Source organism: Ochotona curzoniae, unplaced genomic scaffold (assembly GCF_017591425.1).
Source record: "Ochotona curzoniae isolate NIBS_2020 unplaced genomic scaffold, NIBS_Ocur_1.0 contig_440, whole genome shotgun sequence".
NCBI classification, from domain to species: Eukaryota; Metazoa; Chordata; class Mammalia; order Lagomorpha; family Ochotonidae; genus Ochotona; species Ochotona curzoniae.
In genome coordinates, this window is record NW_024466267.1 from 111,886 (window position 1) to 139,874 (window position 27,989).

At 44.2% G+C, this 27,989-nt stretch overlaps 1 long non-coding RNA gene across 1 annotated transcript; it reads right to left on the reverse strand.

Annotated features, from left to right (window-relative positions):
* Window positions 1-246: 246 nt before the first annotated feature.
* LOC121160188 lies at window positions 247-27,989 on the reverse strand. The gene is made up of 6 exons (XR_005884517.1): window positions 27,952-27,989; window positions 27,433-27,719; window positions 25,255-25,317; window positions 21,773-22,360; window positions 13,127-13,261; window positions 247-309 (listed from the first exon to the last, which is right to left on the reverse strand). It is a non-coding gene; the product is annotated as an uncharacterized LOC121160188 (long non-coding RNA).

Below are 27,989 nucleotides of genomic sequence, written 5' to 3' on the forward strand. Positions count from 1 at the left end.
TCCACCTTCCAAGAGTTGGTCTTGCTCCCCTCCCCGCAGTGTAGCACTTAAGTGTTCCAGAGTTGGTTCCTGGTTCTTCTGGATTGGGCTTCAGTCTTCACACAGCAAAACTAGGACTTGAGACAATATCATTGCTCTTCATAGAGTCATCAAATGATGCTGTTACTTGGAAGCGTAACTGTGTCAGAGCTTTGTCCATTCACATTCCATCCTTCTGACTCCGACAACTTTGGCTTGAAAATCTTATGTTTTTCTACATGTCTGTGCTGCATCTCTTGCAAGACTGTGCGTTTCTCTTCAGCCTGGGCTCTAAGGGGGCATGAAGAAGAGTGGTACATAACATAGTGCCACTATAGGTTCTATGTGCAGAGAGGCGTCCCTGGAAAAGTTATTTGACAAATGAGAAGATAACATTACATAAGTGGGAAAAGTGTGGCATCTCTATGTCCAAATCAAAGATGGACTCCCAATCAAACTGTTGGACATATCTAGACAATGGTATGCTGAATTGTCTGAGATTGTATGTATCGGCGATGTTGGGACACACTTAACTAATTAATAGACTGAGAAATTTATGACTGCTAATGAAGGGCTAAACTATTCTTATAAAATGAGGAAAATCAATCAGCAGGTAGGAATTTGAGGAGAGAGAAAGGAAATCCCTGATCCTACGGAACTATACTATGAAACTCAATATTTTTTAAAAAGCCCAACTCTTGGGCCTGGCGCCCCCAAGAGTGGTTAGGGTCCTCGCCTTGCACGCCCAGGATCCCATATGGGCACCGGTTCTATCCCGGCAGCCCTGCTTCCCTTCCAGCTCTCTGCCTGTGGCCCAGGAAAGCAGTTGAGGATGGCCCAAAGCTTTGGGACCCTGCATCCATGTGGGAGACCCAGAAGAGTCTCCTGGCTTCGGATCGGCATAGCATTGGCCGTTGCGCTCACTTGGGGAGTGAATCATCGGACGGATCTTCCTCTCTGTCTCTCCTCTCTGTATATCTGCCTTTCCAATAAAAAAAATAATAAAAATAAATCTTAAAAAAAAAGCCCAAGTCTTAGTAATATGCCAAATGATTTTAACAATGATTTAATGTGTGCCTCCTAGATTAAAATGACAGCTGTATTTCTAAAAATTTCACTTTGTTAAAACACTGCAAAAACTATTTTATGTTTATATGTAAATATGCATAAAACTGAATCGAATTTAAATTAAAATAGGAATCTCCTTGACCAACCTGAAAAATTCTTAGGATGAACACAATTCGTCATTGTTGGGACTGCCCTGAGTACTAACCATCTAGCACAATGAATGGCAACACCTTTCACTCTCTGTACAAAGATGCCCTCACAAAACCCCAAAGAGAATGACCCTGACCTGGGAATGATACCACTGCATTAAACCACTACTCTCACAAGCCACTATCATGTATATCCAGTAAACGGTACCCTAGATCCATAGCCAGGCTCCCATTTGATCTCATACAGTTTCTGTACTTCATGTTTTTTTTTCAAGATGTATTTATTTTTATTTCAAAGCCAGATTTACAGAGAGAAGGGGAGACAGAGAGAAAGATCTTCCATCCACTGGTTCACTCTCAGAATGACCTCAATGGCGGGAGCTGAGCTGATCTGAACCCAGCAGCCAAGAGCCTCTTCTGGGTCTCCTGTTCAGGTGCAGGGTCCCAAGGCCTTGAGCCATCCTGCTCTGCTTTCCCAGGCTACAAGCAGGGAGCTGGAAGGGAGGTGGAGCAGCCAGGATGCGAATTGGTGCCCAGGTGGGATCAAGATGTGCAAAGCAAGGACTTGTGCCACTAGGCTACCGTGGCCAGACCAATGTTCTTCATGTGTTGTTATCTCTCACCTGGCCTTACGTTTCTTTGTGATTCCCATCTGTTCATTCTACACCAAAAGCAAAATGAACTTTGTATTCTGCAGAGATTATTTCAATGTTCAATCAATAATTATTGCATACAGATAGTACACCCGGCCTGCTCTAAAACTAGATCACAGCCTTACCCCTCAATTAAGCATGAACAATTTAGTCACCCACAGCAATTCTGAGTGCTTCATTTTCCATTTTATATACTACGTTTCTGCATAAGATATTCTTTTTTAAATGTGTATTTATTTTCATTGGAAAGTCAGATATACAGAGAGGAGGAGAGGCAGCCAGGAAAATCTTCTGTCTGTTAATTAACCCTCCAAGTGGCCAAAATGGCCAGAGTTGTAAAAATTCAAAGCCAGGAGCCAGGAACTTCTTCTGGGTCTCCCACATGGGTGCAGACTCCTAAGGCTTTGGGCTGCCCTCAAATGCTTTCCCACACCACAAGGAGCTAGATGAGAAACAGGTCTGCCTGGATTAGAACCGCTGCCCATGAGGGATCCTGGTGTGTGCAAGGTGAGGATTTTAGTTACTAGGCTACCATGCAGTTCCCAAGATATTCTTTTAACAAAATGAAATACAGCATTTTTAAAAGTTTGCAAATCCATCTGCAGGACTAAATCTAAATTGATAAAATAATTTTTATATCTACATGTAACCATTACCATGCCATTAACAGCTTAATGTTGGGCTGGTGCCATAGCCTTGTGGCTATAGTCCTCATCTTGTACATGCTGGGATCCCATACAGGCACCAGCAGCCCTGCTTCCCACCCAGCTCCCTGCTTGTGAACTGGGAAAACAGTCAAGGATTGCCTAAGCTTTGGGCTACTGTACCCATGTGGGAGACCCAGAAGAAGCTCCTGCACCTCCTGCCTTCGATCCAGTGCAGGTCCAGTTGCTGCAGCTGCTTGGGGAGTGAATCAGTGGATGGAAGAGATTCCTGTCTCTCCTCCTCTCTATATATCTGACCTTACAATAAAAATAAATCTGAAAAAATAAAAACAGCCTAATGTAGTTTTACATCTCCTTCCATCCATCTTCCAAAATAACATTATCCATCTTCTTCCATCCATTTTCCAAGTAAACTCCAGAACTAGCTGACATTCCCTCTTACCTCTGGCAAGTCGCCACTCAAGCTGCTAGCTCCTCCTGATAAACCCCCTCAGCAACAACTCCCTTTCCCAAGTCTATCCACCTGTCAGTTGGCACTCAGCACTCTTAGCTCTGCTGAACCCAGAGACCTTCTCGGACTCTAACCCCTCTGATAGGATTAACTGTTTCTGCCACTGCAGACATTAATGGGAGATGAGCTTAGTTCAAAGAGTTACACAGAGAGGGAGAAGCAGATTTGTTTCACTCCTCATTATTTCATCTAGGTCTCCCACAGGGTAGAAGGGGCCCAGGTCCTTAGGCTATCTCAGCCAGTAGCAAGGAGCTGGATCAGAAGTACACTTATGGGAGTTGAATGGGCACCACATGGATTGCCAGCATCATGGCCACATCTGTATCTGCTAGGTGACAATTATATGGCCATCCGTGGTAAAAATAATGTTGGCTCTTTATGTCAAACTAAAAGTAAAAAGTAAAGCAAAATGAACAAAGGCCAAAACATACACTATGCATTATAAAATTGTTAGAAGCAAGTATAGCAGCATACCTTCATAACCCTGGAATAGTACTCTTTCTTTTTTTTTTTTAAGATTTACTTATTTTTATTGGAAAGTCAGATGAACAGAGAGAAGAGACAGAGAGAAAGATCTTCCACCTATTGTTTCACTTCCCAAAGTGCTGCAATGGCCAGAACCTAGCCAAGCCAGGGGCTTCTTCCTGGTCTCCACAAGGGTCCAGGGGCCCAAGGGTTTAGACAGTCCTCTACTGCTAGAGCTGGACCAGAAGTGGAGCAGCCAGGATAAGAACCAATGACCACACGGGATCCTGGTGCATGCAAGGTGAGTACTTCAGCCACGAGGCTAAAGTTAAGTACTCTTATAAAAGGTCTAATTTAAAACTGGTATATGACCTTAGCAGACAGTTTTCTAAGAAAGATATACAAATGGCCAATAAGCACAAGAAAAGATGCTCAGTATTAATAGTCATCAGGGAAGTGTAAACCAAGATCACATTCAGATACCACTAACTCCTTAGGACAGCTGCATTCAGAAAGACAGACAGCAAGTGTCGGCAGGGAAGGAGACCAACTGGAACCCTCATTTACTGCTGCAAGGAACGAATGTAAAAACGCTGTGGTCACTTTTAGAAATGGGCATTTCCTTAAATAATCAGACAAAATGACTATATGCTACAGTAATTCCACTCCGATAACAGGTTCACAAAAACACAGGGCTGGGGCCACAGCATGTTAGGCTAAGCTTCCACCTGCAGTGCTGGCATCTCGTTGGGTTGCCGGTTCCAGTCTTGGCTTGTCCACATTTACTAAGCCAGCTCCCTGCTGTGGCCTGGGAAAGCCAGCAAAAGCTGGTCCAAAGCCTGGGCCCCTGCATCCACATGAGAGACCTGGAAGAAGCTTCTGGCGACTAGCTTCAGATCAGCTCAGCTCCAGCCATTACAGCCTCTTGTGAACAAGTGACCCAGCAGATAGAAAATTCGCTTTTTCTCTCTCTGATTTTCAAAACATTTTTTAAAAACTATACAAATGGAAGCAGTATTCATAACAGTCAAACTGTGAAAACACCTAATGATTTTATCAATTAATAAAATATAATCTTCAACAATAGTATTGGCTATAAAAAGGAATAACTTCCCATATTTATACAACATAGATGAAATGTATAATATGCTGCTGAGCATGAAAAAAATGAAAAATCTAGCCACAAGACAACATTCTTGAGAAAAGTCCAGGTAGGGAAATTAAAAAAAAAAAAAAAAAAAAAAAAAGAAGGGCTTGGTTTGTAAAAGAACAACTGGTCCTGGCACAGTTGCTCCATTGGTTAATCCTTCCCTTGCAAGCACTACGATGCCATATGTGCTGTGACAGTGTCCTGGCTGCTTCACCTCCCATCCAGCTCCCTGCTTGTGATCTTAGAAAGCAGCAGAGAGTGGTCCAAAGGCTTGGGACCCTGCACCCACCTGGGAGACGGGGCTCCTGATGGGCTCTGCTATGGCAGTTGGGGCCATTTGGGAAGTGAATTAGTGGATGGAAGATCTTTTGTCTCTCTGTAAATCTGATCTGCCATTTTAAAAAAGGAGAAGAAGCAGCAAAAGTGTTAACTTTGCTAAATGTGGGCATACTACCATGGTCATATTGCAGTACTTTTATTTTTGGTGCATGTCAAAGTACTAAGGGATAAAGTGTTACATCACCAACTTACTTTCAAATATTTCAGCAAAGAAGAAAACTAAGCTAATGTGACAGACACGAATTAATAATTAGTGAATTAAAAGGATACTAGATTGGCATTGTGGCTTAGCAGGTAAAGCCTGCCTATTAGGCCTGTATCCCATGTGGTGCCAGTTGATGTCCCAACTGCTCTACTTCCCACCCAATTCCCCATAAGTGGCTTGAAAAAAACAGCAGAGGATGCCTCAGGTGTTTCAGTCCCCCACCCACGTGGGAAACCCGGAAGAGGCCTCTGACCTGACACTAGCCCACGTCTGGATGCTGTGGCCATACGGGAAGCAAACCAGGAGATGAAAGATTTCTCTCCCTACCCACCTCATTTTCAAATAAACAAGTAAATAAATAACTAAACTTTAAAAATATACTTTCTGAATATAGTTATACCAGATTCATACGTTTCAAATGAGTTTTCCAAAAATGTTTTATAAATTAATACATTTAGGGGATAGAAAAATACCTTTTAATCAAACACTTAAAATCTCTGAATGAAAAATGAATGCAAACTAATAAAAGGAATCACAGGATTTGAAAACAACTACCTAGGGACCAGCATTGAGGTGCACTGGGTTAAGCTGTCATCTGCAGGACTGGCATCTTACAGGCTCCAGTTCAAATCCCACTTTCCTCGCTTGTAATCTAGCTCCCTTGTCATTACCAAGGCAGCTCATTGCCCAGGAAAGCACCCATGGAGAGCACCCAGCTAGAGGTCCTGGCCTGGGGTCCAACTGTCAAGGCCATTTGGGGAGTCAACCATCAAACCAATGACTTTTCTCTTTCTCTTCATTCTAAGACTTTACAAAATAAAACGTCACTTGTCATTTCCTATGTATTTAGGCAAAGTATATACTTACAAATACGTGAATTCAAATGAAAAAATAAATTTTTACACAGTAACTCCAAGAATAATTTCTTATAAGTGAAAAACGGTAAACTTAAAATAGAAGAGTTGTGCTAGATAGTATCTTTGATTTCTTGGTTAAGGTGCTAACAACCAGCAATCAGCTGTCCAATCAGTACCAGATCATTTCTGCCATGATGCACCAAATGTTTTTATAGAACTAATAAGGTGAGACAAACAAATGAGGTGGTGATCACTCAATTGACTAATCCTCCCCTTGCAAGTGCTAGTATCCCCATATTGCACTGGTTTGTGTTCCAGCTGCTTCACCTTCCATCCAGCTCCCTGCTTGTGGCCTGGGAAAGCAGTGGGATGGCTCAAAGCCTTAGAACCCTGCACCACGTGTGGGAAACACAGAAGAAGCTCAGCTCTGACCGTTGCAGCCACTTCTGGAATGACTCAGTGGACAGAAGATATTTCTCTCTGTCTCTCCTCTCTGTAAATCTGCCTTTCCAATAAAAATAAGTCTTAACAACAAAAAGGTGCAAGAGGCGGAGGAAGGCAACAAGGAGGAGGAAGAAGCTGGAGGCAGGAGAGCTAGATATTAAATTCAAATAGCCTCATCTGTGGCATTACGCCTAAATTAGCATTCCAAACACTACTTCAAACACGTTATCATGGACTGATTTCACCTTTCTAAAACTGCTCTAACACATGGGGCCAGGGCTGTGGTGTTGTAGGCTGGACCTCTGCCTCTGGTGCTGGCATCCTCTGCCTTTGGTGCTGGTCCAAGTCCTGACTGCTGCACTCTGCATCCAGTTCACACTTCCTATCCAGCTCCCTGCTTATGGCCTGGGGAAGCAGTAGAGGATGACCCAAAGCCTTGGGCCCCTACATCAGAAACTCTCCTGGCTCCTGGCTTCAGGTAGGCTCAGCCCTGGCCATTGTAGAGTGAACTCTACAATGCAGAGTGGAAACACTCTGTCTCTCCTTTTCTCTGTAGATCTGCATTTCCAACAAAAACAAATAAATAGATAAATCTAAAAAAAAAAAAAAAAAACAGCAGTATTCCAAATACCTTAACTATAGGAAGGGTAAATCCAAAATTGCAATGACAGAAACATACATTTCTGGGTCTAGATTTTTTACTTCCACCTCATTCAATACGAAGCTAAAATATTGAGCAACCAACAATTTAAGGATAACCACTCCCTAGCAATCAGAACAGAAAGAGGGTTTAAGATACAAAACATGAAAAACCTGGAAATATGGTGGTGTTCCTTAAAGGGGGGGGGGTGTGATCACTGATCATTTCAATACAGTAACAAAATGCTTGTGTGTAGGTTTGGGGCTAGTTTGAATTTGTTATAACTATGCCTTAACTATGTCTAAAATCAAAAGCTCTTCCTTTTTCATCATGCACATTTCCTCAGAGTTCTTTTTCTCGCCTTCCAGGAAAATGCACTTGTACTACTAGCCTTTCCATTTCCTCTTTTTTTTTTTAATTAAGAATTAGCTATTTTTTCCTTAAGATTTATTTATTTTATTTGAAAGACAGACCAGATTTACAGAAACAAAGAGAGACAGAAAGATCTTCCATCCACTGGTCCAATCCAAAGCCTGGAGCTTCTTCTGGTCTCCCAAGCAGGTGCATGGTCCCAAGCACCTGGGCAACATCTACTGCTTTCTCAGTCAAGTAGCCTGGACAGGAACCAGCATCTAAATAGGATCCTGAGATCCACAAGGGGAAAGATTTAGCCAGTGAGATTGCATCAGGCCCAAAATAAGTTTTTTTAAAAAATATTCACTTATTTATTTGAAAAACAAAGTTACAGAGACACACAGAGAGGGAGATCTTCCATCTGTTGTTGCATTCCCCAAATGGCCACGGTTGGATCAGGCTCGTGTTGGGAGCCCAAGGCTTTCTCTGGGTTTCCCATGTGCATGCAACCCCCTTTGCTGTCTTCCCTGGCACATTAACAAGGAGCTCAGCTGGACTGGAAGTAGAGCAGCACAGACACAAACCAGTACACAGATCTGGATATCGTACTACAGGTGGCAGCATCATTATCTATTCCACAACGCTGGTCCCTCCAGCGTGCTTTCCAATTGTGATTCTCCTAATAATCTTTCTCATACTTAACACGCAGACCTTGGCGCTGCAAGATCTACCCTGTGCTCAGAGTAGTTAATAGCATCCAGCACTGAGCTGTCAAACTTACCAGAAGCCACCTTCCATCAGCTTCCCACTTCACAAATCAGTTGCAGTCTTCAGTCATGGTTACTCTATTTGCAACCACAAACATTCTAGCAAATGCAAGCTTCTTTATGTATTCTTACACTGTTCATTGCTCAGTCCTTTCCTCAATCATGCTGACAAACTTTCTTCCCTATTACCACTAGGCTTGGAATTTTATATCCATTCCACTTTGTAAATGAGTCTTCTTCCTTCACTCAATTCTAGCCTAACTACAAAACTTAAATCTTTTTTATTTTATTTTTATTGAAAAGTCACATAAATAGAGAAGAGGAGATTCAGAGAGAAAGATCTTCCATCTGTCGATTCACTCTCCCAAGTGGGCACAATGGCCGGAGTTGTGCAAATCCAAAAGCCAGGAACAAGGAGCTTCGTCCAAGTCTCCCGAGTGGGTGCAGAGTCCCAGGACTTTGGGCCATCCTCCACCACTTTCCCAGGCCACAAGCAGGGAGCTGGTTGGGAAGAGGGGCTGCCAGGATTAGAACTGGTGTCCATATGGGATCCCAGCATGTGCAGGGCGAGGACTTCAACCACTAGGCGACCATGCCAGTCCCCAGACTTAAATCTTAATTCAGTCCTAGCAATTCCACCCCAGCGCCATAGTGGACAGGCTAAGCCTCCACCTGTGGCATCACCTGGAGTGCTGGCTGCTCCAATGTAGCCTGGAAAAAGCAGCAGAGGGTGGCCCAAGACCTAGAAGAAGCTCCTGGTCCCAGTTTCAGACCAGCCTAACTCTGGATGCTGACATCTGGAAAGTGAACTACTGGATGGAAGATCTTTGTCTCTCTGTCTCTCCTCCTCTCTGGTAATTCTGCCTTTCAAACAATAAATCTAGGGCCCGGCGTGGTGGCGCAGTGGTTAAGGACCTCGCCTTGCACACCCGTGATCCCATATGGGCGCCAGTTCTATCCCGGTAGCCCTGCTTCCCTTCCAGCTCCCTGCCTGTGGCCTGGGAAAGTAGTCGAGGACGGCCCAAAGTTTTGGGACCCTGCACCCGCGTGGGAGACCCAGAAGAGGCTCCTGGCTTCCGACCAGCATAGTATTGGCCGTTGCGCTCACTTGGGGAGTGAATCATTGGACTGAAGATCTTCCTCTCTGTCTCTCCTCTCTGTACATCCGCCTTTCCAGTTTTTTTCTACTGTTTCTGAGAAGACAGCACCCACATTCCTGGGCCCCTGCCACACACTGGGGTGACCCAGCTGGAGTTCCTGGCTCATGGCTTCAACCTGACCCAGCCCGGGCTTTAACAGCCATTTGGGGAATAATTCAGTGGGTGGAAGGCTCCTCTCCCTGTCATTTACTTACTGTGTTGCTCTGCTTCTCAATTAATAAAGTTCCTTTAAAAACAACATTCCTCTTTCACTCCAGCGCAAGCATGTGCTTAGTGTAGCCACAGTGTTTAGAAACCTGAATCCCATGAGGTGTCTAGGTTTACCTCCAGGGAGGAAGGAGCTGGTAGCTCAAATATTTGGGCTGCCCTTGCTGCTTCAGCTCTGGTTGCTGAAACAATAAATATTCAAAAAACAGGTTTTACTTACAAGAAGAAACTAACCAGAGGAAAGCACCATGGCAGTAAACAACACTGCTTCACAGCTTCTCAACCATTCAGGAAGTGTTCATGAAAGGTTGTTTAAAAGTTCAACACTGGGGTCCGGCGTGGTGGTGCAAGTGGTTAAGGTCTTCGCCTTGCACGCCCAGGATCCCATATGGGTGCCGGTTCTAATCCCAGCAGCCCCGCTTCCCTTCCAGCTCCCTGCCTGTGGCCTGGGAAAGCAGTCGAGGACAGCCCAAAGCTTTGGGACCCTGCACCCGCGTGGGAGACCCAGAAGAGGCTCCTGGCCTCGGATCGGCATAGTATCGGCCCGTTGCGCTCACTTGGGGAGTGAATCATCGGACGGAAGATCTTCCTCTCTGTCTCTCCTCTCTGTATATCCTCCTTTCCAATGAAAAAATAATAAAAATAAATCTTTAAAAAAAATAAATAAAAGTTCAACACTGCCAACTGGAAAAGGCTGGACAATGGCAGCCCCAGGGCTTGCTCTACTGCCCTTCACTTTGAAGGTTAGGGGGTGGGTTGGGAGTACTCACAAAGCAAGCACATCTACTCTGCTGTGACAACAACTGACTTAGGTGGCCACTTGCCTGGGGACGTCCTGCCAAACCAGCCAGCACTGCAGCAAAGCTACAATGGACAGAGGGAGACCCAACTCCAAGCCTCAACAGTGTGGACTGCAGCCTCCACTTAGAACTGATCATGCTCCTGTGAGACTTAAACAAGAGGACACCACTTAACCCTGCCCAGCATCTTTTACAAGGGCCATATAAGGTCAGGGACTTTAAATCAGGGAATAAAATACATTCTTTGTACATTACATAAACCATGCTACACTTGACACGGGCAGGTGTACAGCTTAGGACACAACAGGGGAATCACATTCCTTCTAACCAAAGAGAAAAATGCTGGTGGCTGCCGATGTGACTGACCTTATACCAACTCATTTACACAAATTCTGGGATTTTGCGTTTAACATCTCGGTAAAGACCAGAAAATCCATCAATCCTCCACCAATGCCCTAAACAACCTAACCACATCAGGAGGTGATCTCAGACCTGACTTTTGTGTCTGCATGCCAGTACAGGGTCCAGCATAGTCCATCATCCCAACCAGCTTATGCACATGCTGGTGGTTGCAACTGCTGGGTCAGTTCTGTTTCCACCCCTGTCTCCACACAAGATCCAATGGGTGTTGCAGTCCAGTGTGATCCTGCCCAACACACATGTGGCATTTACACAGACTGATGGGAGCTGCAGCCTCGTCTGAATAATGCGTAATGACCCCTACCAGGCCTGGCCCCTGTCCTGGTTCCTGTGCTTGCCAGTATGTACAGTAGACTGGTCCAGTCTATGACACATCCCATTCAGCTGTCATACATGTCAATGGGCACTGAAGCCCAGTTGAACCCAACCAGCCCCACTATCCAGCCCACACACATTCTTGTGGGTGCCGTTCTGTCCAGCCACATCTACCACAGTCCTGGTTCTCATGCTCTCCAGTGGGAGAGGTAACCCAAGAGGGAGGTGCCCACTGTTTCCCTACTGGGCCCACTCTCACCCCTGGATCACACACTCTCCAGGAGTTTTGCAGTCTGACTTGACACAGTTAGCCCCTAGTGCCAGCCTCTGCCAGCTGATGCTGCAACAAAGCCCAACCAACACTCACCAACTCGGGTTTATGCTTGCACCAGTAGGAACGGTCAGCCCAGCCTGGCTTTTCCCTCATCTAGCTCACATGAAGCCGGCAGATTTGGTAGCCCTGCCTGGTCTGATCATGCTCTCCAGTGGGAGCAGTGGTCCAGCAGAGTAGCATTCCATATCCCCCTTACCAGCTTTGTCCCCTGCCCCCCATTTCTCATGTGTGCTAATTGAATGCTACAGCTCAGTGTGGCATGGCCCGCCTCACCTCAGCATTTGGAAGTAGGTGTTGTAGCCTGGCCCAGCCTGGCCCACCCCAATTCCAGTTCCCACTGGCAGGATTACAGCCTAGCCCAGTCCAGCCGGTACCCAGTCCTAGCCCTTATGCATAATGGTATGAGTTGCAACTGAACCCAGTTCCAACCACACTCTATTCCAGTGCTCTGATTCACCAGTGGGTAATGTGAACTGGTTCAGTCTTGTCTGCCCACAAACTATGCCTAATGTATGCTGGTGGGTACCTTTCCTTGCCTGCTCTGGGCTGTTCTCTATCATGGTTCTTGCCCTCACCTGCAGGAACTCTATTCTGACAGAGGAGTTTCCTAGGCTCCTCCATCAGAAGCCCTCCCAGTGCCAGATTTCACACACTTCAGTGGGTCCATGGGCCAGCCCTGCTTAGTCCACCTCCTGTCCTAGCATGAACAGTAGCCTTTCTTAACTGGTCTTCAACCCATTCTGGTTCTTACTGTTGGATGTTTTAGCCCAGTTAAGGCTCATCCTCACTCAGACACGACTCACACGTGGCTCATTAGGGGGCCTAGACGTAGCCGAGTCCATCCTACTCCTACTCTGGTCCTCCAGAGCACCAGTTGGTGCTGGAGTCTACCCTGGCTCAGTACAGCCAACCCCAGTCTACACTTGTGCCAAGGGACACTGCAGCCATATCCAAACCAGAACACAGGCCCCACTCCGGCTATGGCACACAACAATGGGAGCCTCAACCCAGCCTGGGTGACCTCTTAGCTTCCCAAACATGCCTGTTCCCAGCCATAGATTGTGCTCATGCAAGCAGTTGCTTTGACCCAGCTTGGCATAGCCTCTCACCTGTTTTGGCCTTTGTCTTAGATGCTGTAGCCTGGCATCCCTGGATCATGCAAACCAGTCGATGTAAGAGTCTAGCTTGGCAGCTTGGCATGACCTGTGCTCCAGAGTGAATTCTGTTCTTGCTGGTGAGCAAAGGCTTGCTCAGCACTGCCCAGTCCACCCCTTTCCATAACCAATCCACACATTAGCCACCAGTTGGAACTACTTTGCTAACATGCCCAACCCCATGTCTGGACCACGTGATCATCAGTGAGAGTTACCACCCACTAGGAGAGTTTCCCAGGTTCTCCCACTCAGCCCACTTCAGAATGCATAGAGCCTTCTCAATCAGGTTAGAAGGATTTTCACAATTTCTTCTCCAACTCATCTCAAAGAAAAGCTATTATCACTTAAATCTTCAAACATGACACAAATGGCCTCCCATTACCAGTCAACTATTCTCCAACAGTCAATGAAACCAAAACTCTCGGGGAGAATGGCTTATGGGCATTGATACCTGAGATTTGAGACATCTTGTTCTCTTCAGCCAATGATTCATCCTGGCACCAGCATCTGGGGAAGTTTGGGTATCAGTGAGAAGAATGTCAGGTTCCACTTTTTCCTCAAGATCTCAATTAGGCATCTGCACACCCTAAAAGACCAGAGCAAAGAAAATTTTCTGAGAAAAATCAGGTTTGGCAAACCGTGAGAACAACACATTCCCAATAAGCCTCCTAAAACTTCATGAAACCACATGACAATTCCACTACAAATTCATCTACAGATAAAAGGCCATCCCTATGAAAATTCAGAATTTTTTATTTGGTAGAAATTCAAACATCATTATGAAATTATGTGGAAATATGAATGGCTGGGAAACTTGGGGGGATTAAAAAAGGACTTCTACTACCAGATACCACAGTTATTTAAATCTACACTGTTCAAACTAGTGTTACTGAGATTTGTCATACACATATAGTAGAACCACAACACAGACACAGCAGGTATTCTAAGACCACTGATGGAGGTTAAAAATTGAGGAAAAGTACAGTTTTTTTTTTCTACAAAAGTTTGGTTTATATATTAGGTAGAGCATGAGAATAAAAATACTGAAATCAAATAATCACAATAGCACACTATGATAAGAGGTGAATGTAGTCATTAACCTAAACAAATCCTATTTTAATTCCACTTTTCCTATGAGAGAAAATACATTATGACTTCTCTTTAGCATATCCCAATTGCCAACATCATTGCTGTTGTATTTTGGGATCATTTTTGTAAAATATGAAAATATCTGAGGAGTAGGCTTGTTGCTATTGTTCAGTGGCAAATTCCCTCACTTTGCATGTGTCAGGAGTCCATGTGGACACTGGTTTGTGTCCCATTTGCTTCACTTCCCATCCAGCTCCCTGTTTGCAACTTGACAAAGCCTTTGGAACCTGCACCCATGTGGGAGACCTGGAAGAGGCTCCTGCTTCTGGGCTTTGGATCGGTTCAGCTGCAGCCACTGTGGCCACACAGGAAGTGAACCCAGAACAAAAGCCATTTCTCTGTGTCTCTACTACTCTGCCTCCAATAAATCAGTAAATAAATAAAAATCTAAAAAAAGAAGAAGGAAAGCATATCTGGTTACCAGCATTGGGATGCCATGAAAGCCAGTAAGATAATTAAGATGGATATTAAACAGGTGCAAAAGAATAAATTCCATTCCAGACAGGACGGAGGGCCACACAAGTGAGATTTCATCACACTTATCAGAATACCACACATCTAAAAAGTTACAAACTGCTTACTACTAGAATTTTCCATGCAATTTTAATGCAATTGGCTGTAGGTAATCAAAACCACAGAACAATGTATGAAACCATGGACTGACTTAGGATTGCAACAAAACAGTTCAGAAACAACACAGTACATTTATGCTCAACTGATTCTCAATACAGTTAGCCCAGCTAAATCAATTGAACAATACTGTTTTAAACAAATAGTGCTCATCAAAACTGAATATTCATATGCCCTCCATCCCAAATAACTAACCTGCCTATGTACCTGATATGTTATACACACACAAAAATAAACAGTTCAAGATGCACCATGAACCTAAACATAAAAGCCAATTCTTACAACCCCACTTGTGAGTCCCACATCCCACACACCAGTGCCTGAGTTCAAGTCCCAACACCAATCCTAACTCAGCTTCCTGCCTGGCAGACAACAGATGACTATGTAAGTATTCGATTCCCTCCCACCCACAAGAGAAATCTGAATTGACTTCCTGGCTTTACCCTGGCAGGAGTGAACCAGCAGATAGAAGCTTTATCCCTTCTCTCTTTCAAATAAAATGAAAATAAGGGAATAAATGAACTCAAAAAGAAATGCTCTGTAACAAAAGCTAAAACCACAGAACTTACACATGGAGAAAAAAAAAATGACTACAGCCATGGATAAGGAAAATACTTCCTAAATGATACGAAAACTAAAACCCATCAAAGGAAAACAGGAACCTGCAAACCACTCTTTAAGCAGATACTATCAAAAAACGAAACCATAAATTACACACAAGAATAAAGTTTTTCTAAATCAGGTGCCTGACTAAGGACTTGCATTTAGTATAACAAACTCTTACGAGTATATAAAGCCAACCCATCAAACACTGCACTGAGGAAGATGCACAAAAGGCTAATATGAACAGAAAACAATGTCAATTTTCAGTAGCCTTTAGGAAAATGCAAATGAAAACTACAAGGAAATACCAGTACACACCTAATAAAATGGCCAGAACCAAAGCAAGAGACAACACGTGTTTGCCAGGACATGGAAAAACCGGAAGCCTCTACATTATTGGGGGAATGTAAAATGGTTCGGCCACTTTGAAAAACATTCTGACAGTTTTAAAAACTAATATATATGTAATATAATACCTAGCAATTTCACTCTATTAAGAGAAATGAACACATATGTCCACATGAAACGTTATACCTAAACAGGCATATTATTATTGCTAACGGCCAAAAACTGCAACAATCCACTCTTCAACTAGTAAACAAGTAAAAAGGTACATAAATCCAATGGAGTATTTTCACCAATAAAAACAAATGAAGTGGGGCCCAGCACAGTAGTCTAGCAGTTAATCCTCAACTGGCATGCTCTGGGATGTCACATGGGCACCATTCAGTCCCTAGCTGCTCCAGCTTCCCACCCAGCTCCCTGCTTGTAGCCTGGCAAATCAGTCAAGAATGGCCCAAAGCCTTGGGACCCTACAGTCACGTGGGAGTCCCAGAAGAAGCTCCTGGCTCCTGGCTTTAGACTGCCTCAGCTCTGGACACTGCAGCCACTTGGGGAGTGAACCAGTGGATGTAAGATCTCTCTCTTTCTCTCTTGCTCTCTCTCAACTTCTTTTTCCAACATAAAATAATTTTAAAACATTCTCCCCCCAAAAAGTTTTATTTTTGTTGGAAAGGCAGATTTACAGACCCCTCAAGTGGCCACAACAGCCGCAGATGAGCTGCCAGAAAGCAGGAGTTCCTTCCTGGTCTCCCGTGGGTGCAGGGTCCCAAGGCTTTGAGCCATCCTCAAATGCTCTCCCAGGCCACAGGCAGGGAGCTGGATGGGAAGTGGAGAAGCCAGGATACAAACCACAGCCCAAATGGGATTATGGCACATGCGAGGTAGGGATTTTGGCCACTAGGCTACCACACCAGGCCCAATTTACGCACTTCTAAGAAAAATGCTGCAACTCACCATAATACTGACATCAGACTGGAACAGCTCATATGGGCAGAGAATTCTTTCATAGTGAGAATTCAAGCGACACCCAGTGCGCAGATATTCCAAGCAGATATCAACTTTAGTCCACTACTTTTCTTTGGTGGCCATTTCAAAACCTCCTTTGCTACCAACAATCTGAATTAAAAAAAAAAAAGTAAAAACTAGTATTTAAGTAGAGTCAAACATTCTCTGCTAACACATAAATTACTCTGGGCTTCAATTTTAGATTTCAACAAATAAATGACAACAGTGACAACTGTAATATTTACAGGCAAACAAAAATGGATAATGATTATTAAGGCTTCTTTGTGGCTTTTCTTGTTAAGATTTGTTTATTGGGCCCAGCATGGTGGCCTAGTGGCTAAAATCCTAGACTTGTATGAGCTGCTATACCATATGGGTGTATGTTCATATCCCATCAGCCCTGCTTCCCATCCAACTCCCTGAATGTGGCCTGGAAAAGCAGTCGAGGATGGCCCAAAGACTTGGGATCCTGTACCCGTGTGGGAAACCTGGAAGTGGCTCAGAGCCATGGGCTTTGGATCACGTAGCACCAGGCTTTGCAGTCACGTGGGAAGTGAACCATCAGGCAGAAGAAGTTCTCTGTCTCTCATCCTCTGTGCATATCTGACTTTGTAATAAAAATAAATAAATCTTGGGTTAAAAGATTTATTTATTTTTGGGCCAAGAGTGACAACCTAGTGGGTAAAGTGCTCGACTTCCATATGCCAGGATTCTATATGAGCACTGATTCATGCCCTGGCTGCTCCACATCCCATCCAGCTCCCTGCCTCTGGCCTGAGAAAGCAGTCAAAGACAGCCCAAACCCTTGTGAGAGACATGTAAGAATTTCCTAGCATCAGACTGGCTCAGTTCTGGCCACTTGTGGAGTGATCCAGCAGAGAGAATATCTTTCACTCCGTCTCTCCTTCCCTCTGTATATCTGACTTTCCAAAAGAGTAATTTAATTTATAAAAAAAAAAAAAAAAAACAAAAAAAAACTTTATTTCTTGGAAAAGCAGATCAGATTTACAGAGAAATAGAGGCAAAAAGATGTTCTTCCACTGAATCATTACCCAAATGGCCATAATGGCCACAGCTGAGGTGAGCCAGAAGTTTCTTCTCACTCTCCCACACGGGGATAAGGTCCCAAAGTTTGAGCCACCCTCTTCCTCTTTCTCAGACCGCAAGCGGGAACCTGTATGAGAAGTGGAGCCACCAGGACACACACTCAACCACAAGGTATCCTGGCACTTCTAGGTGAGCATTTAGTCATTGAGCCCTCGTGCCAGTCCCTCTCACGGAATTTTTCTTGTTTGTTTGTTTGTTAAGGCTTATTTATTTTTATTGCAAAGTCAGATTTACAGAGAGGAGAAGAGACAGAGAAGATCTTCCGTCCATTGATTCACTCTCCAAGAGACTGCCACGGCTAGAACTGAGCCAATTATCCAAAGCTAGCAGCCAGAAGCCTCCTCCGGGTCTCCCATGTGGGTGCAGGGTCCCAAAACTTTGGACTATCTTTACCTGCTTTCCCAGGCCATAAGCAGAGGGGATGGGAAGCAGGGCTAACAGGATTAGAACCAACACCCATGTGGAATCCTGGCACATTCAAGGCAAAGACTTTAGCCACTAGGCTACCATACTGAACCCTCTCTCAAAAGTTTTAAACTCTAAAGTTTAATTCACATTAGAGTGCCTACACTGAAACTAGACATTTAACAGATTTACTCTATGTGTACCTCTTGTCTGTTTTGAACACCAGACGAATTTCTGTCTCTAACTAAATTATTCATACTATACAAAATAAAAGGCAGCCGATGAGGTTCAGCTGCCAGTTTCCATTCACATGGAAACCCAGACTGAGTTCCTGACTCCTGGATGTGGCTGGGCCCTGCGCTAGGAACTGCAGACGTGTGGACAGTGATCAGTGGAAGGAGGTCTCCCTGTTGGATTCTCTGCCACTCAAATAAATTACAAAAGAGTCACAATGGGTTAACACAGCAACACTCTCAGCAGCAATCATGGAAACGAAGAAACAAACTTTCACATCATTTTACTGAACTGAAATGATTCATAATTTAATTTTTTAAATCTATACTCTTATTCAAAAGTGAAATGAGAAGAGCTCTTCCATCCATAGGAGCTTCACCCAGGTCTTCCATATAGACGACAAGGGCTCAAGAACCTGTGTCATCTTCTGGTGATTGTCCCAGGCCATCAGCAGGGGTTGGATGGAGTAGAACAGCCAGGACCTGAACAACGGGGTGGCGGCTGTGCAGGCAGCAGCTCTACTTATCACGAAACCAACTCAGTCTCACACCATTACAAAAGCTCTCCACAAAAGCAAGATTCTTTTTACTAAATATGCATGTATGTGTACATTTTAAAACTAAAAGCAACAAACATGGAAGAGACAGACACGTTTCTTCCATCCAGTGGTCCACTCCCCAGATGGCCACAATGGCCAGACTAAAGCCAGAAGCTGGAACTCCATCTGGGCCTCCGCATGGGTGCAGGGATCTAAGGAACTGGGCCATCTTCAACTTTTCCCCTCAGGTCATTCTCAGCTGGATGAAGGCAGAGCAGTCAGGACTCACACTGGCAACAAAAGCAGCAATTTCATCCACAACACCACACAGGCCTCAAGAAGCAAGTTTCTACTTCACTTCCCACTGACCTTCTTCCTCATTATACTAGAACATATGATCCATCAAAATCATAAGGAAAACAAAGACCTGCAACACAGGATGAAGCAAAAGGAAAGCCCCAGAGGTTCTAGGCTACTAGCTAACCTTAAAACAGCTGGTCTCGAGTGAGCAGCAAAGATAACTGAGGAAACAGCAACATGGCCATGTGGGATGTCGGCACTACAGAAGGTAGATTAGCGCACTGCGCCACAACAGTAGCCCTCACATACACTTTAACCAGAATATTACCAGAAACTCTTTTTACTACTTTTATCTAGAAAACCACTCATCCAGAAAATGAAAAAGAGAATGAAATTTTCAGGGAAAACAAATCACTGGAATAAGTGACTTAAACAAAAACTCAACCAAAGCATGATGATTTGGTGGCCAGCACCATGGCACAGTAGGCTAAGCTTCCACCTGTGCCGCTGGCATCCCAAACAGGTGCCAGCTGGTGTCCTGGCTGCTCCACCGCCCATCCAGCTCCTGGCTTGTGGCTGCAAAGGCAATAAAGGATGGATCACGTCCTTGGTCCCCTGCATTCATGCTGGAGACCCAGAAGGACTGGCTCAGCCCCAGCTATTATGGTCATTTGGCAAATTGGATGACGGATGGAGGATCTCTGTCTCTCCTTCTCTCTGTGCTACTCTTTCCAATAAAAATAAGTGAATCTTAAATATAGAGAGAGATCCAGGGCCTGGTACAATGGCTCATTGGCTAAATCCTCATCTTGCAAGCACTAGGATCCCATAGAGCTGAGAGTTTCAGGTTCCAGCTGCTATACTTGGCATCCAATTTCCTGCTTCTCTTTCCCTCCCTTTCTCTCCTTACAAGAGATTGGTAAGTTGCCGTAAAAGCAATTAAAAATACCAAGCATGAGCTTACTCAAAAGCAGAGAAACAAACTCATGGAAGCCCAAGAATGGGGACTGGGCCTCCTCAGGTGCTGAGGCCTGTGCAATGTTTGGAGAGTGTACCCCACTGCACAGTTCATCTGGGCCAGCTGGGGACATCAAGTGCCACATCAGGAAATGGAAAGCAGAACAGATCAGACCATTCTCCTGACCAAGCTTGCAGCAAGTACTCGGGTCTGTGGATGCACTAAGGTGGGCTTGAGCAGCCAGCGAAACTGGAAAAGATCTTCTCAACCATGAGGCAATAAAGCTAACAATGTGTCAGAACTGTCCAAATCACTCAAGCAACAGTCTGGGAATGTTCTTCCTCACATCGGGGTCTCTAAGGTGTCATCAAAGAGCCATCTCCTATCCCTGGGAGCTGATGCAGTTTGACAGCAAGGAGCGGTCCCCTCCCCTCCGACACCTCACTCCCATCAGTGGACAGATCAACAAAACAGAAAATCAGCCAAGAAACATCAGAGCTAATCTATACTGTGGACTAACAGAACTTCATTGCCATCTGAGAGAACTCATTCCACACCTCCAGAAAACATCCTTTTCATCAGTACGTGGAATTTTTTCAGCATGCTTCACTGCTAAGATATAAAGCAAAAGTCTCAATAAATTTTTAAAAAATGAAACCATATCATTTCTCTTTTCTGATCACAATCTAATTCAGTGAGAAATTAACAACCTACAAATATCTGAAAGATATGTAAACTCACAAATGACTTAACAATTTGCTCCTAAGCAAAGAGCCACAGAAGAAATCAAGGAGAATCAAAAGCTTCCTGTAAACAAATGGAGATAGCACAATGCATCAGAATTGAAGGGACACAACAACAGCAGTGCTAACAGGGACTTTTATGGCAGCCAGCGCTTACACTAAGAAACTGAACGGTATCAGATAAATGGCATCAAGATAAAAGATAAACAACAAGAACCACAAAATTAGTAGGAGGAATGAAATTAGAGAATAAACAAAATAGAAAAACGATAAAAGATCAATGAAGAATAGATTTATTGAAAAATAAGTAACACTGATACACCACTAACTAAAATAAGAAAAAAAGGAAAGAGAGAGAGAGAGAAAGAAAGGAAAAAATGAAGGACGGCCCCAAGGACATAAGTGGAGCAGGCCTTGCAGGACAGTGTGAACCCGAGGCACCTGTGCCCACTCTACCCAGAGACGACACTGAGTGCCAGGCCCCAGCTTCCCTCTCATCTCTGCACCAAAGACTCCAGCCCTCCCAGAAAACAACACACAAAGTGCAAAGCCGCAGCCTGCCCTCATGGCCCCCATGCTGATGGTGAAGCCACCACCTGCACTTCCCCACCCAGGACAGAGGACTAAACTGCCACCTGCGCTTCTGGAACCCATGCCGAGGGCCAAGAAACCTCATGCCTTTCATGGACCATGCCAATGACCAAGCTGCCACCAGCCCTCCTAGACAATGCACAAAGGGCCAAGATACTGCCTGCCTTCCAGGAACACTCACCAAGGACCAAGCCACCACCTGCCTCCTGGACCCTGCACTTAGGGACAAGCCACCACCTGGCCTCCTAGACCCCATGCAGATTGCCAAGCTGCAACCTCGCCTCCTGGAACCCTCACTGATTACTAAGCCACGGCCCGTCCTCCTAAGCCCCACAGGAAGGCAAGCAGCCACCTCCACTCCTGCACCATTGTGATTGAGATGGCCAAACTACCCATGCTCTTGGGGACAAGCTGCCACCTGCACTCCCACACAGGTGCTAAGGCCAAGCTGCCACCTCCCCTTCCTGGACCCCTGGACCTTGGGGGTCTTACCTTGTAGGTGTCCTTGTTTTCAGTAACAGGTCAGATGGTGCTGATGAAGCCCAGTGGGTCTATGAAGTCCTCCAGCGAGGCTCAAAGACCAGGCACTCTGGGAGCGGCACCAACTTGCACACAGCCGGCCCCATGTCCACCATGGCGGCCACTGAGAGACCCTCCCCAGGTGGGGGGCAGGTGGACAGCAGGCAGGATGATTTTCAGCTGGAGTCCATGAGCCCTTACGTCCTCTCCCGGAGCCGCAACCCGCAGAGCATCTCTTGCAAGAGAACAGTTCTCTGGAGAACCCAGTGACTTGTCCTCTTTCTCCACTGGCTCTTCACTGACTGAGGGTGCAGGGCCGCAGCATCTCACAGGAAGTGACCATGCGGCCAATCCCTCCGCGTCAGCACCACGCAGGATTCCTCCGCTGGACGCCCCACCTTTGGGGACCCTTTTCTTCCTCCTCCTGGACACCAGGGCGCCCTGCTGTGCTTCCTCTCCTCACCCTGGGAAGTTCTGTGTGGCCGGAAGGGGCTGTGGGGCTCCTTGTTGCACTGGGCTCTGGAGGCCCACTTACAGACATGCAATTTTAGGTTTTCATTGCTGTACAAATAAAATGTGTTCTATCAGTTTTGACATATTTCATATCAGTTTTGAAAAACTGTACACTACATTTGCTTTTTAAAAAACTTCTTCCATGTCTCTTATTGTTTTGTTTATTCATTCAACAAAAATCTTTCAGAATTTTTCTTCGGATCGAGAACCCTATGTGGCAGCCAAAGCACAGACGCTTTGAAAATAATTAATTTTTAAGGAGTTCAGGTGAAAGCCTAATTTTTTAAATGGATGAACTATTAAAAATGAAATAGAGTTATTGCCATGTTGGTGCAAGGAGATTAGATGATCATGTGAAAATTACCTGAAAATGAGTTGAACAGTTATGCTATCTTGTGAATTATTTCAACATGTTTAAAAGTAAATTCTAGTTTTTAAATTTATTGTAAATGGAGAGGCAGAGAAGGAGAGAAAGAGAGACTGAGCGTGAGCCAAATTCTAAATAACATTCCAAATACCTACACTACCACAGGCTATATCAGTCAAACACCAGGAGCCAGGAGCTCAAGTCCATTTTCCCATGTGGGTGGCATTGAATAGGCTATGTGAGCTATAACCTGTAGGCTTCTGTGTTGAGCATTATCAGAAAGCCAGGTTTGGGAATAGAGCCAGGCACTCCACCATGACATGGAGGTGTCCAAGGCAGTATCTTCACCATTTGACTAATGTCTACCTCCCTGAAAGAATTACTATCATGCGAAGAAATGGTAGGTCCCAATTAAAACCAAAAGAGATTCCTTGAGAATTTAGAGTGAGAGGAAGAAGCAGTAAGTAGTGAATGGATTTTGACAAAAGAACCAGCAAAGACTTGAAAATGGTTTTGGGAAGATGGGAGAAATTAAGGTTGATGACAACAGCTGTCCAAACTAGCATCATTACAGAAATAATTAAGAGGAAATAGTTGGAAATATTTAATATGTAGAAATGCATGGATATATGCATTGGTGCATGAAAGCAAGGGAAAAATTAAAAGCATTATTATTTCATATCAGGTTACACACTATGGTGCAGAAATTCATTATAGTTCATAGAAAAAAACGAGAATCTGTTTTGATTATTGTGTCAGGGGGGTGTTAGCAATGGTGAAGTTTGACATTCTGGCGGCATAATAGTGGAGACTATGATAGGATTAAATGGGGACCAAGAGAGCAGTCTAGATTCCAGATATGGATTGTGGAGTCATCAACTGCTATCACAACTAAATTTGAAAAATAATAGAGGGAGCAGATGCTAAGTCAAAAAAAAATCCTTATCAAAGAAATGATCATCTGGAGGAGAAAAATGTTCTTTAGAATAGGTGAGCTCTTAGTTGACAGTGAAAAAAAATTGTTTTGAATAGAAAATTACGGAGGATAACACAACAATATTGCATTATGAAGAACAGGCTTAAAAACACTCAATGCTTTCAAGTGCTATGTAAAATCAAATAACACAGTGGCCAAAGATTTGCCCGTCAATATGGAATGTGAGAGGAAAGTAACTGTGTCTCCTGGAGTAGATTCAGTGGAGTCATGCACATAGTCAAAGGCAATTTATACTACATAGAACTGGGCCCGGATGATAGAGTAATGATTAAGGTCCCCACCTTGAACCCATTGGGATCTCATATGGCTGCCAGTTCTAATCCCAGCAGCTTTGCTTCCCATCCAGCTCCCTGCTGGTGGCCTGGAAAAGCAGTCAAGGATGGCCCAAAGTCTTGGGACCCTGCACCTGCTCCTGGCTTCAGATCAGTACAGCACCAGCCGTTGCCGCCACTTGGGGAGTGAATGATCGACAGAAAGATCTCCCTCTCTGTCTCTCCTCTCTGTACATCTGCCTTTCCAATAAAATAAATAAATCTTGAAAAACAATACATAGAACTTAGGGGAAGATTAACAAGAGAAAGCATGAATATAAGTATGAATTTTAAAAATACAGAGAGAAAAGGGGAGACAAAACCAAAGATGACTTCTCTTCACTTCTGGCTCATTTACTGTCCAAATGAAACATGCGTTTTTTTCTGGATTACCCACACAGGTGCCAGGGATCCAGGCTCCCCTGCTGGCAGCCTGAAGGGAAGTGAGGCAGCTGGGACTCAAACTGGCACTGGTATGAATGCTGGTGGTGTAAGCCATGGTTTCACCCAGTGCACCACAGCAGCACTCCTATGCTGCACGAGTTCTAACTGCCACACAAACCAAAGGAAATGCTTAGGTACAACCATCCACATCTAAAGCAATCTTCATAGCTGTGCAGATCATAGTAACAAATATCTCAAAACTATCCAACTACAACACAGTAAATGACATCTCTGTGATGAATCACGCTACTTTCAAACATTTGTGAAATGTGGAATAATGTGGGAAAACTCTGCTTGGTTTAATAATTCACATTTCTGTGAACTTACTGCAGACTTCTCATACACACTGACTTCAGCTTTTTTGGACAAAACTGTAGTTATTTTTCAATTCTTTTTATTCCTGAACTTTTACAAAAGATGTATTTATTTTCTGGAAAGGGAGATGTGTGCAGGAGGAGAGACAGAAAGGAAGATGTTTCATTTGATGATTCACTCCCCAAGCAGCTACAATGGCCAGAGTTGCACCAATCCAAACCCAGGGGCCTTGGCCTCCTCTTGGTCACCCACGCAGGTGCAAGATTTGAAGGCTTTGGGCCGCCCTTGACTGCTTTCCCAGGCCACAAGCAGGGAGCTGGATGGGAAGCAGGGCCATAGGATTAGAACCGGCGCCCATATGCAATCCTGGTGGGTTTAAAGTGAGGACATTAACCACTACACCCAAAAATAAATCAACGTTAACAAAAAGCTTCTACCCTTCCCTTCAAAGACATGCAACTAAAGGAATAAACTCAATCACCAAATCATTGCCATTGTTCATACATACCTTAGAGATGTGTCCAGATGTTGCCTGTCTCTGTGTGTATTCTGAAATGCTCTTTAAACACGGCTGGATGGAAGGCAAGTCAAGGAATTTAGCCACTAGACTACCACGGTGGGCCCATGGTTTACTTCTTAAAAAAACTTTTCAGAAATGTGGAGGGGGCTTATCTTCCCCATTTGAGGGTTCATACTGCAAATGTCCCTAAAAACTCCCAGGTCACAAGCAGGGAGTTATATGGGAAGTGAGGCCGTCTGGACGCTGGGATTAGAACCAGCACCCATACTGGATCCTTATATGTGCAGGGGAGTACTTTAGCCACTAGCCTACTGTGCTGGGTCTCAGTTTGGTTTTTGAAGTATGAAACTATTCACTGTCTGCCTTTGTGCTAATCCTCCTGAAATAGTGATCAACACAATGGACTGACTCATTATTTTACCTTGTTTCTTATAAATTATCAAACATCAGTGAAATTCTAGACTCTAATTGGATCCATGAATGCTCACCTTGCAAAGTGTATCCACGTTCACATTATTTTTCATCCCTCGGTCCAATGTACAGTAGTCTTAAATCAACTGGTCTCAGTTACTTTTAGTATCTTTGTAAATGTAAAACCTAAATTAAGTGTCCATGTACTAAGACTCTTGGTTTCTGGGCAGGCATTGGGCCTAACAACTGAGATGCTGCTTAACCTGCATCCCAGATGGAGAGCCTGGTTGAGGTCATGGATCCTCACCATCCTGCTGATGCAGACTCTGGGATCCAGCAGGTGATGGCACAAGGGTGAAATTAGTGTCACTCATGTGGGAGATTGGGACTGAGTCCTTGGCTCCTGGCTTTAGCCTGGCCCAGCCTTGGCCACTGCAGGCATTTGGGCTAACAGAAGGGAGCTCTTGAGTTCTCTCACTAGAGGGCATCTGACTAAGAGGCTCCTGTGCAGACAGCAATGTGAATAGTTACACATACACCAAGTTAGCTTCTCAAGAGCTATTGGAGTCAGGCAGGGGAAACAATGCCTCCCCTTGTTATATGCCTATCATGACACAGGCATGCAAATCAGGGAAAAGGTCCCAACATAAGAAGTCATCAACAAACAGGAGCCTTTCTGCTCCCGAGAACATCATCTCCAGCATACACAGCATTAGAGCCTCTGCCCTCTCAGTGTCCTGACGCTGCACATGCATCATTCACTCTTTGCTCTTGTCATTTAGCTCTAATTTCTTCCTGAACTTTATAATCATGACAGCTCAAAGATTCTCCTTCGCACCTCGAATTCAAAAAGTTGGTATACCTTCCATCATTCCCATCTCCAACTTTCAAGTTTTAATGAACTCCAGGAAGATTCTATCTCTGGAAACAGCACTCCTTCTCATCCCCATGGAAGTTTATTCAAACATTAACACTTTCACCTGTTTTGACCTACTCCAGGACATTTCAGTAGTATTAATTGACTTTCTAGATGAGAGGTTCCCGATTCTTTGAACTTTGCCTTCATTTTCATGTCTGAAATTAGTTTGTTCAGAGTCTCAAATTTGAATTTTAAAATTTGCTTCTGAAAAAATTCTCCCTCCAATGAATCCCAAGGTTTATAAACTTTTCCAGTGGGAAGAAAATCAAGGGTATCAGAAAATAATGAAAGGCTGCATGTCTGGGTTTGTGTATACCCAGACTCAGTTTCCAGTTCTTCTTGCCTGCCTTGCACTGCCAAGTGACTACATATAAAGATGTGAAGGAGGAAAAAATACATAAGCTTGTGTTTCATACATGATGACATATTCATTTGGGAAGCATACCCATGGTATAGTGATGAACTGCTATAACATTTAATACACATACATTAAATCTAAATGTTAATGTTAATGCTCACAATTATATTTACAGTGCTAACAAGGGCCTTCTCATTTTCTAAATGAAAAATAACATGCTTAAGAGACAACAAAATGCCTTTTTTCCTGTATAGCTCTGGCAGATTTTGAAGAAGATTCAATGACCTGATTGAATTCCCAGCATTCTTCCTTCTCATGTTCTGTTTCTATTATCCTTGTCCACTATATAATTGACTTCCTGGGCTTGTACACACATTTCATAAAATATTACAAAACAAATAATTGAATTAGAAAGGCATAGCAAAACCAGAAGAAAAAAAAATCACAACAGGAAACAAGAAGAGATGTCATCACTCACCAAGAAGGGTCTCCATTCTGCATCTGGAGATCTGTAGCTTCAGATGCTTCTGCAGCCCTGAGTCCCAGATTCAAGTCAAGGAATTCACCAGCCAGGGCCTGAAGCTGGTTGCTACCCAGTTTGCACACACCAAGAGCTGTGTGACATCCAAGGCTCCAGAAAGGTATAGTAGAGTAGATTATAGCAGTTAGCCAAGTGGCTGCTCTTGCAGAAGTCTCGGCCAGTGGTACCAGTGTCACATATTGGTGTCCTTTCATGTCTCAGGTACTCCATGTTGGATCCAGTTCCTGGACAGAAGAGCAGAGGAATGCCAATTCCTTCAACCCCGACAACCACAAGGGAGAACAGGAGATAGCTTCTACTTCTTGGCTTCAGACTGTCTCAGCCACAGCCATTGTGGCCAAACGCAGAGTGGAACAAATTTAGACTTCTCTCCTCCTCAGTTGATCTGTCTGTCATATAAAACAAAAGAATGAATAAATAACCACATAAATAGAATGAATAGTTAAAAATACACACCTCACAGATCTTGTAGATAGCAGAATACAGGTACCCAG